We start from the raw sequence: 9,475 nt of genomic DNA on the forward strand, positions 1-9,475 counted from the left end.
TTCGCGCCAGTGCGTTGTCAAATATTACATTGTGGCTCAAGCCAACCGTATTGACTCTGCACTTTTTGAAGACATGTATAGTGCGAAAGACAACGGGCAGCACGGTAGCAAGTACTGTGCCAGGCGTGTCCAGTGTAAATATCGTTGTCTGACTGAACAAGACGACAGACAAAGTTTCAGAAAGGTTTTTGTATGCTATTACTGGGTTTGTTTTTCATGTGTTGCTCAACTCTGCGAGAGACAGTGTTCCTTGTATTATCCACGATTGTCAATAAACAATGTAAACTTACTTGCTTGGCGTGTTTTTGTTTTTTTTGCCAGTTGAGGTTTTTCGGTCACCTGGCGGCATATCTATGAAATTTTTATAGCAACGTTAGGCTGCTGTGCGCGCGTACACTACCCCGCAACAGCAGCGAATAAGTGCCCAAAGCCTGCGGGCGCGCACCACGACCACCGCCTCCACCACCAAAAAAACCGCTATTATGCCCCAAAACAATGATCATGAAGATGGATGGATGAATAGATGTGGTTGTATCACAGAACACATACCAGTTTGGCTGTATCCTTTAGATAGGGTGGCGGCTAACGCCGCCTAGCCGTAAGACTTAGTGAACCACCAACTAGATTCATCTTTTTTTCCCCTTTGAATAGTGAAGTATAGGACTGGTACTTTGCAGTGAATGGTTTAATTTTCACTCGTGCATTGACTTTAGCCACAAATCACATAACCTCCTTATAGTTAATTCTACCCGTCTAAAGTCTATATTTCCCTCCCTGTCTCTAAACGTCAGTGCTTTGAAAAACTCTGCGTCATCATCCTGAACTATAAAGTGAAGACCTTTACAGAACATTATCAAGAGTTCGGCCGTTTCCTCCTCCTCTCCGCATGCACTGCATACCGTGTCTACCCATTCGTATTTGGCCCGATATGTCTTGGTTCGCAATACTCCCGTCCTGGCCTCAAACAGTAGAGAACTACCCCAAGTATTATCATAGATCCTCTCTTTGGCAATTTCCTGCTTTTCCTTCCTCCGTGTATTTACCAGTCAATTTCCTGGTTCGCTTTCTCCATTCTGTATCGACATTCTTTATGTACAAGTAGCTGATATACAGCTACTTGTACATGAAGCTACTTGTACATATTCAGTTTGGTGATAGATATTTGTACTTATTCGTTATCTCTAGCGTGACCTCCTGTGTCCTAAGCTCACTACCTATATTATTATTAAAATCATGACTGCTGATTTTTTCTTACCGAATCCTAAATCTAACCTATCTCCCTCAGTACCGCAGATGTCCATCAATCTCTGCAAATCTTCCTTGTTGAAAGATCACAAAGTGTCGGAAAATAATAGTCATAGCAGCGCCATCTCTAGTTCGAATAAGTTAGTTCAGAATGCCACCGCTACCCTTGTTTATGTTCCACTGTCAAAGGTACAGTTTCCCTCCTCTAACTGGTAGTATATAGGTGTTCTATGGGTAAGCGTTACAGAATAGAAACTGCGGGAACCCTATGGATACATTTTTCACGTCATTTCTTGCTGACTTCTTGCGTTCTCGCATGACGATTTTAATGACCGGCTCCTCGAGCTCTTCTCCTGGTCACTCCTAGATGATGCGCCGTCGTTGTCGATGGACATGACGCCAGTCATCTGTCTTCGAAGAAACGTGATGGAAGGAAGTGCTGCTACTTGCGTCGTTGACCTAATCATCTGGATGTTGTCATGTAGAAGGCTCGACCAGCCTCTTTGCGGAAGTGTCACCAGCGTCCTTTCGTTGCTCATCGTTGTCAGGTTCTGCCAGTTCCTCCCCGTCTTGGTCCCTCCAGCAGAGGCCAGTCTTCTTGTGTTTTGCTAGTTCCTTCGCGCCGTGCGTACTAGCTACTGTGCGTCAGTAGAGCTGGCGTTGAAAGCGCCGGTGAAACTCTCCTCTGCTCTTGCGCCGGCTGCGTCAAGCTGTCCGTTCAGACGGAACAATAACAAGTGCTTAAAGGGGTCTTCGAACACTTAAGCATGGTCAGATGCCGCTGATCGATTATCGAGGCTGTGAAGAACACGTGGGCCAAAGAATGTAGCACAGCACGCGACCTGAAATTTACAATTGATTCTCAAAGTCGGCTAGAAATCGCTCTCCCTTCTATCCACAAATTACCCAACATACTTGAATAACCGTGTCATATACCCGAATCCACGACCATTGATTAGAGCCTAATAAACAATTATATCGGGCGGGTTGGTATGAATCCATCTTGGTAGGAAGGGCACAACTGTCACACTATAACACGAAAGAATAGATACAAGCGCTTGTGTATCTTCTTTCGTGTTATTGTGTAAAAGCTGTGCGCTTCATACCAAGATTGATTTGATTGATCGATTGAAAACTTTATTGAGCTAATTACAATGTTCACTCGCTTGTTGGCTTCAGCACCATGGTAAAAAAGAAAAAAAAGATAAGAACACCGGTTACTTCAAACTGGTAAGCTTCATATAGACGTCAGGCTCTGCCCGGACGGCTCTGCAAGAAACGCCGCCACCAACGCTGTCGTTAACGCGCTGGCCGTAACCAAGTTGTGCAAACAGAGCTGTTTGCGAGCGAACGCGCATAGGCCCTCCTCTTTCGTTAATGTTGAGGTGCAGTTTCCTGATAATCTTAGACAACAAGCTTCTTCCGTCAATCCAACCTCGCTTCAGAAAAGCAGGAAGCTCATCAAAGGGAACTGCGGGTACAATGCAAAATATGCTTCAGTTATTTTGGCGTAGTACAACTCACAATTTAAGAGCAAGCGTGCATCCCCTGACATAGAGTTCGAGGCAAAAGCTCTGACGTGCATTTTATGCAGCCTAAGTGCATTAAATTTGGCTGTACACATGATGTCAAAGAAATTAAGTATGTACGCGAACAATGTATCTTGCCTTCAGTAGTACAAAGCTGGCTTTATCAAGCATGAATGGACCTGAAGATATTCGCCTTTTCAGTGGTATACTCTATTCATCTCTCTTCCTGTGCATTGAAGCTGTTTAGAATATTCTGTGGACGGCCGGTTTTCCGTTTTCTATACACTGCAAACGGGGATACATGCGTGTCCTTTTTCTCGGTGTACAATGATAAACAAAACTGAGGCCTTCGAGATATATCTCAGGCAATCGCGGAGACCACCGACAGGAAAAACCCGATCGTGGTCACGACCATCGTTTTGCTATTTACCTGCAAGACATACATGCTCGCATTCGCTAGTTAATGCCGGAACATTAGAGCCTTTAAAGCCTACGTGCACGATGCTGTGTGGTGATGAACACTTCAGATTACTGGTGGTCGAGGCAGCGCTTGCGATGTTTATCGCAGGCTTTACTAGTATGCATTTAACACGGTGCATATAGTGGTCAGAGGCTCTGTTGAATTTTGTAATCAAAGTTACCACGGTTTTCGGACTACTCAATAGAATAACAGGAGACTAACATTATCACACTTTCTTATGCGACCAGCCGAAGACACTGCGAGGTATCAACACGTTTACAATGACCCGTACCCAGCACTCTCGCCGTTCTCCTTCCCGACAGCTATGGAAATCGGTAAAACTGGAGTTTTATGTCTGTGGCAATTCACAACACAACAGTGGCGTCGACTGAGGTCTTTCTTCTCAGAGCGAGGAGCTATTGCGTCTGCTTTTGTTCTGATTCACAGCGGAGAGAAATTAATAGCTCTTTTTCTGAGTGTTCAATGCGCAAACATACCTATTATTTAGCTCAATCGTTGTTTTGCATGCGCTAGTTGCACCTTGTGTTGGAGCCAACCATGCAAGGGAGTCGAACTTTGCACTACTCAAAACTGCGTCAACAGGTGGTACTGCGTGTCTGCAAAACTTCAGAGTTTGACGTCTATTGCTGGGAAGAGAGGGGCGGTCGTGCGTAAGGCAGCGCACGACGAATTCAGCCTGGTTCTGGTGAGTGGGTCTTCAAATATTCAGTTGGTAGTCTCCTCGATGTGTTGCTATCAGTGAGGCAGGGTAGGTTTTTTTTTTTTTTTTCAAGTAAGCAGCTCGACTTGATTTGTAAAAGGGGCATGCCCAGAGGATATGCTCCATCGTTGCTGACTCGTGGCACTAGTTGCAGTTGAGGTAAGAGTATTTTGTCGGGTATACCTTGTGAAGGACTGGAATTGTTGTGAAGCTTCATGTCTGTAGTTTTCTGAATGTGACCTCATAGAGGCAGGTGGAACTTGTTGACGGGACATCGTGTTTTGTAGCTTTTAATTCAGATAAGACAGATGCTTGGGCTTCAGCCCTTATTTGTAGCCAGCACTGAATTTTCGCTCAATAGTCACCTTCAGGGTCTCATCTAGGGTCATTGTTGTGGCCTTCTTCAAGCTGTCGTCCCTGAGTGGATCCTTGCTGTTATGCTGGAAGGCTTGTTGATGAACTAGCTCGTATCCTGGCATATTGGTACATCCAGGAATCCAATGAAATCGTACTTGGGCTGATTGTTGTTTAAGTTGGGCAGCGTAGTGCAGGATGTGCTTGGGGTACGTCAGTAGCTTTCTTCTAGTTTGGAGAATGTGAAGCACTTGCTCGAAATCTGTCAAGATGTGAATAGCTTTTGGGGATGATCCCGGTTGATTGTAGTGGGTGAGAGCTTCTGAAATAGCATACCCTCCAGCTGCTTCTGGCAGCAACCAAGTTTGCATAATAAAGGATGAAGATGCTTTGCCTGTTCTCAGGTTGAAAAATTCCCCTGTGTTGTAGCCTTCTGTAGTACGTGAGGCATGCGTGTAGATGGTTTCTTCTTCATGAGGTATACTTTTGAGGTACTTAATATGCCACTGAGCGTAGTAAGCCCTTCGCTGATTGTACGAGGCTTGGTTCAAAGGTGTGGAAACGGCCAATTTTCAGGGTAATATCTTCTCGTGGTGGAATAGTGGGTAGTGTTTGAGGCTGGTCTTGGTTGCTCAGACCTAGCTCGTTTCTGTTGGCTCTTCCAATGCGGGTTAGCTTGAGGCGCTTATTTTGAGCTTGCAGTGCAGGCTGCACGTAGTCACCTAATGGAAGGAGTAGACCTATTTCGGACAGGTTCGGTGTACTTTGATAGCCCTGTGGCAATTCGAAGGCATGTTTTGTTGATGCATTTATGTTTCTGAAGCTGGGTTGGCATCGTTTGCAGGAAGAGTAGTCCACATAGGAACCTTAAGTGAACCGAAGACTGATTTGAGCATCATGAGCTGCATAGTTGCTACGCCTTCCGCAGTAATCTTCCATGTGCGCCCTTGCACGTGGTGTGCACTGATGTCGTTGAAATCTTCTTGTTGGAGTGTCGACATGTTCAATGCAACGCTTGCAATGGCAAGTTACTGTTATCAAAACATTGCATCCATGTTTTTTTGTTATTCAAGCACAGAGACATTCCTGCTGCCTTGTTTTAATGCTGACGCTGCTTATTTGTCATCAATATTGCTATGACATGGAGTACTAGTATGTTGAAAGACTCTTTCCATGATGTCAAATACCAGCTATTTATTGCGTATAACTCATGTATGTGATAACATCATTGCTTGCCCGACACACTCCTGTTTAGGCTCTTTGTGAAAGAGTATCAAGAAGTATCTGCGTTGCTTCATGATATAATGACTTGCGTGCAGGCGAAGGCCCTGGGTTCATATCGTCCTCGATCTCGCGTTGTTTTACTTTTTGTGTGTGGGACAACTATGTGGCTGCCAAAATCGACTATTGTTGTGATTTTGTAATCATTTGCATTGCACAAAAACCTTGTGAAACACCACTTCACTGCACCACGTTCAGGGGTGTGAAAACCCATGCCTTTCAGTAAAAAAGAATAGAACTTAAGGACACTTACAGGAAGCCATGCAATGTTTTCTTCCGAAAACTGACATCCTGAAAATAAACATGGGTTAAATACTGAAGTCGTAGGAATAGACCACGGCCAAAGGATGTTGAAGAGCTATGCGGTTCCATGTTTATTTCAAAACCTCCCTAAGTTTTGTTTACTATAGAAGATATTTACTGAGCTCTTCCGGCCAGGCGGTGTTAATGAGTGTGCCGCCATGGCCATGGTTCGTCAGTGATCCGGAATACGATGGCCTGATGTTTGGTGGCACCGCACCTCATTGACCCGTTTTCTTTAAAAAAATGTCAACATGATATTTGCTGCCCAGAACAACGGTTGTGGTAGGATGATGATACTCGCATGTGATATCACAGATGTGTCTCCTCCTGGCTTCTTCCTAGTCCATTTTTCCGGCCGCTACCGTCTCTCGAGACTAAATGGTGCGCATGAATGTCTTGGCTGACACTCCCAAGTCGATCAACATTCCCGAAAAGCGGGCAAGCGCCATGTGATCATCAGGCCTTGCTCTAAAGTCATTGTCATATTCCTCACAGTCCTGATGAAGCACGGCTACATCAAGGAGTTTGAGATCGTCGTCTTCGTCATTGGCCGGCTCAATAAGTGCAATGTCATCAGCCCCGGCTTCGACGTCCAACTGAAGGACACCGAGACGTGGACGCACAACCTCCTGCCGTCCCGACAGTTCGGCTACATTGTGCTGACCACGTCCGGTGCAATCATGGTCCAGGAAGAAGCCAGGAGAAAACATCTGGCAAAATTTTGGGCTTCTTCCGAGGAATAAAAGCACAAATGTGCTCCGGTTTGACAACTTACTATTGAGACTACAGGAAGTTAGCAACCATATACACTGGCTCTCTTGAATTACAAACTGACGAGCATTTGTGAATCACTATGTGATGTTTTTAGTCTAAAGTATAAAGTTGGGCATGTTGGTAAGACATAGTTGATCGACGTAGCGCGTTAAGAAACACAGGACAAGGGAAGGGACAGAAGGGAGCGTTTACTTCCAACAAAATCTTTATTTCGAGGAGCGTACATATATATGCTCACGAAATTCGAAGACAACAGATAACCAGATGAAAAACCCTCTATTGCCATGCGCAAAAAACTTATGCTCTCAAAAACGACAATTCTTTTTCACAAAGACCGAGAGAAGGAGTGCTGACGCAGTTCAGCCCTAATCTACTAATCTTTTCTGCTTCAATATATGCCTACCCCTCTCACGTACAGATTTCCGTCGCGGGTATTCTGGTCAAGAAGTTTCAGTCTTTGCAGCAAGCTCTCCCTCATGATGAGCCAGTAAGACGTCAGAAGCTTGCCGTAGTGCCTTATTTGCATGGAATCTCCCACAACTTGAAAAAGGTTGGGGAGCGGGCCAATATAAAAGTGGTGTTTTCTGCCCCGAAAAAGCTCTCGTACTTGTGTATGAAAGTTGTTTCACATGCAAAACCGGGATGCTCTAAAAAGTACTTAACACTGTATGTCACATGCGCGCAATTTGTAATCTATCAGATACCTCTTTCATGCGGTAAATACTACATAGGACTAACTGGCAGGTGCATTAATGACCGGATCCGCGAACACGCTTGCAATGTAAGAAATGGTCGAGATGGTTTTTTGGCACTACATTGCAGCACGTGTGGCTGCAAACCACTTTTTCATGGTACGATAATCATAGGAAAAAACAGAAATAAAGTGACAAGGGAGATTATTGAAGCAGAAAAGATTAGTAGATTAGGGCTGAACTGCGTCAGCACTCCTTCTCTCGGTCTTTGTGAAAAAGAATTGTCGTTTTTGAGAGCATAAGTTTTTTGCGCATGGCAATAGAGGGTTTTTCATCTGGTTATCTGTTGTCTTCGAATTTCGTGAGCATATATATGTACGCTCCTCGAAATAAAGATTTTGTTGGAAGTAAGCGCTCCCTTCTGTCCCTTCCCTTGTCCTGTGTTTCTTAACGCGCTACGTCGATCAACGATGTTTTTTAGATTAACTGAAATATTAACAAACAATAATTGCAATGTTTCTTTCCCAAGTTTTATATTCCATCAAATAGAATAACCCAGAATTTGTCTTTCAGTGCATCCTCTATTTCTCTTAATGTGATCTTTATTTTCGTTTGATAGTTGTTCTTCAAAATTTGTCTCGACCACATTCGTTTTAATATGAAAACACAGCGACACAAAATAGTCGCTTTACATACCCTGAGGAAAGAATACCTGTGCCACAATATTCTTCACAAAAATGTATTTACTCAATGGCTCAATTTGCTTGTGTGAATCTTCTTCAAAGTACAATACTTTATTATTTCTGAAGATACTTCCAACAAGTGCTGGAAGAAATGGAAAAAATTGTCACTACTTGATTTCCTGCGAGGGACATTGAATGTGGCCATAGCTGTGCTTATTAAATTTTAGCTTCAAGGTTAAAAAACAAGTGCTGAGCACTGCTAGATAGTACTTGCATGTCTGAACATTTGAATTTTGTGTACTGCTGCATGTGTTGGCATAGGCGTTCTTTAATGCTGTAGCATTCATTAGAGCTTGTGATATCGTAAGCAGTTATGGTTGATTAGTTACTGAAAAAGTAACCATTCAGTGACAAGGCTACCCATCAATGTGATTTATTATGAGTAACTTTTTACAGGCAAGTCTCATTGGTTCCAAGTATAAAAGTTTCTGTTGGTGTACTGTTAGTGTTTGTTGTGATTTTAATAGTGATTTCTATGTTGTTGCAGAGGTTTCCGGTTCTTTTATGAAGCCTTCAAGGGTTCAGATTCTTTGGACATTGCCGGGAACGAATCTCGAGGGCCTCTTTACTGGAATCATTCACCTGTTAGACTGTTATGAATTTTGCATTGTGATGCTAACGTGGCCACGTTCAATTGCTCCGGCCCCTGATGGGTTATATTGAAAAAAGTCACATTGAAGGTTTGTTTTTTGACATGTTGGTCAACGAATTTATAAAGAAAAGACTTGGCACCAACACAGCACTTAATAAAGCTCTTGTTTCGGCTAGTTATAAGTGAATAAGCTGCATTCAGTGTTCTCTTGTATCATTGCGCTTCACTTAAAGCAATGTGGAAACATTAACTCTGAAATGTGTAAGCTGTGCTAATAGTCATACAGAAACTATTTTCTTGTCATGCACGAAGATATGCCTACATGTTTTACCATCAGAGACTGTGATGCTTATTAAGACTTAAGTGAATGCTCATTCTTTTTCTTTTTAAATATTTTGCAGATCATTTTATGCTAAGTGCATTCTTTCACATTTTATTTGCTATGCTTTACTTGTTCAAATATATCAAGTGATGGTTTTGCTGCACTGTATTCTATGCATACCTCTATTGGAAAAAAAAAAGGAATAGCGACATCAATTTAATGTCTGATCGCTTGATCCACTAAGCCACTGTGCTGATGAATCCAACACACCACAATCACTTTTTTGTATTAGCAGCAGGCATTCCCGTGTAATAAGCATTAAGCGTAGTGTTCATGTAAACAGAGCTGGGATTGTGTATGGAAACTTTATGCCGTCTTGTTGCGTTATTGCTTTTTAGTGTTCTCACGTACTCACAGCTTGATTGGGTGTTTCTGCATTTCATTTCTATGACGAGTTTG

At 43.2% G+C, this 9,475-nt stretch overlaps 1 pseudogene; it reads left to right on the forward strand.

Annotated features, from left to right (window-relative positions):
• The first annotated feature begins 1,403 nt into the window (after window positions 1–1,403).
• Window positions 1,404–6,760, forward strand: LOC142772100 (small ribosomal subunit protein uS8-like; annotated as a pseudogene).
• The last annotated feature ends 2,715 nt before the right edge of the window (window positions 6,761–9,475 follow it).

The sequence above is a fragment of the Rhipicephalus microplus genome, chromosome 9 (assembly GCF_043290135.1).
Source record: "Rhipicephalus microplus isolate Deutch F79 chromosome 9, USDA_Rmic, whole genome shotgun sequence".
NCBI classification, from domain to species: Eukaryota; Metazoa; Arthropoda; class Arachnida; order Ixodida; family Ixodidae; genus Rhipicephalus; species Rhipicephalus microplus.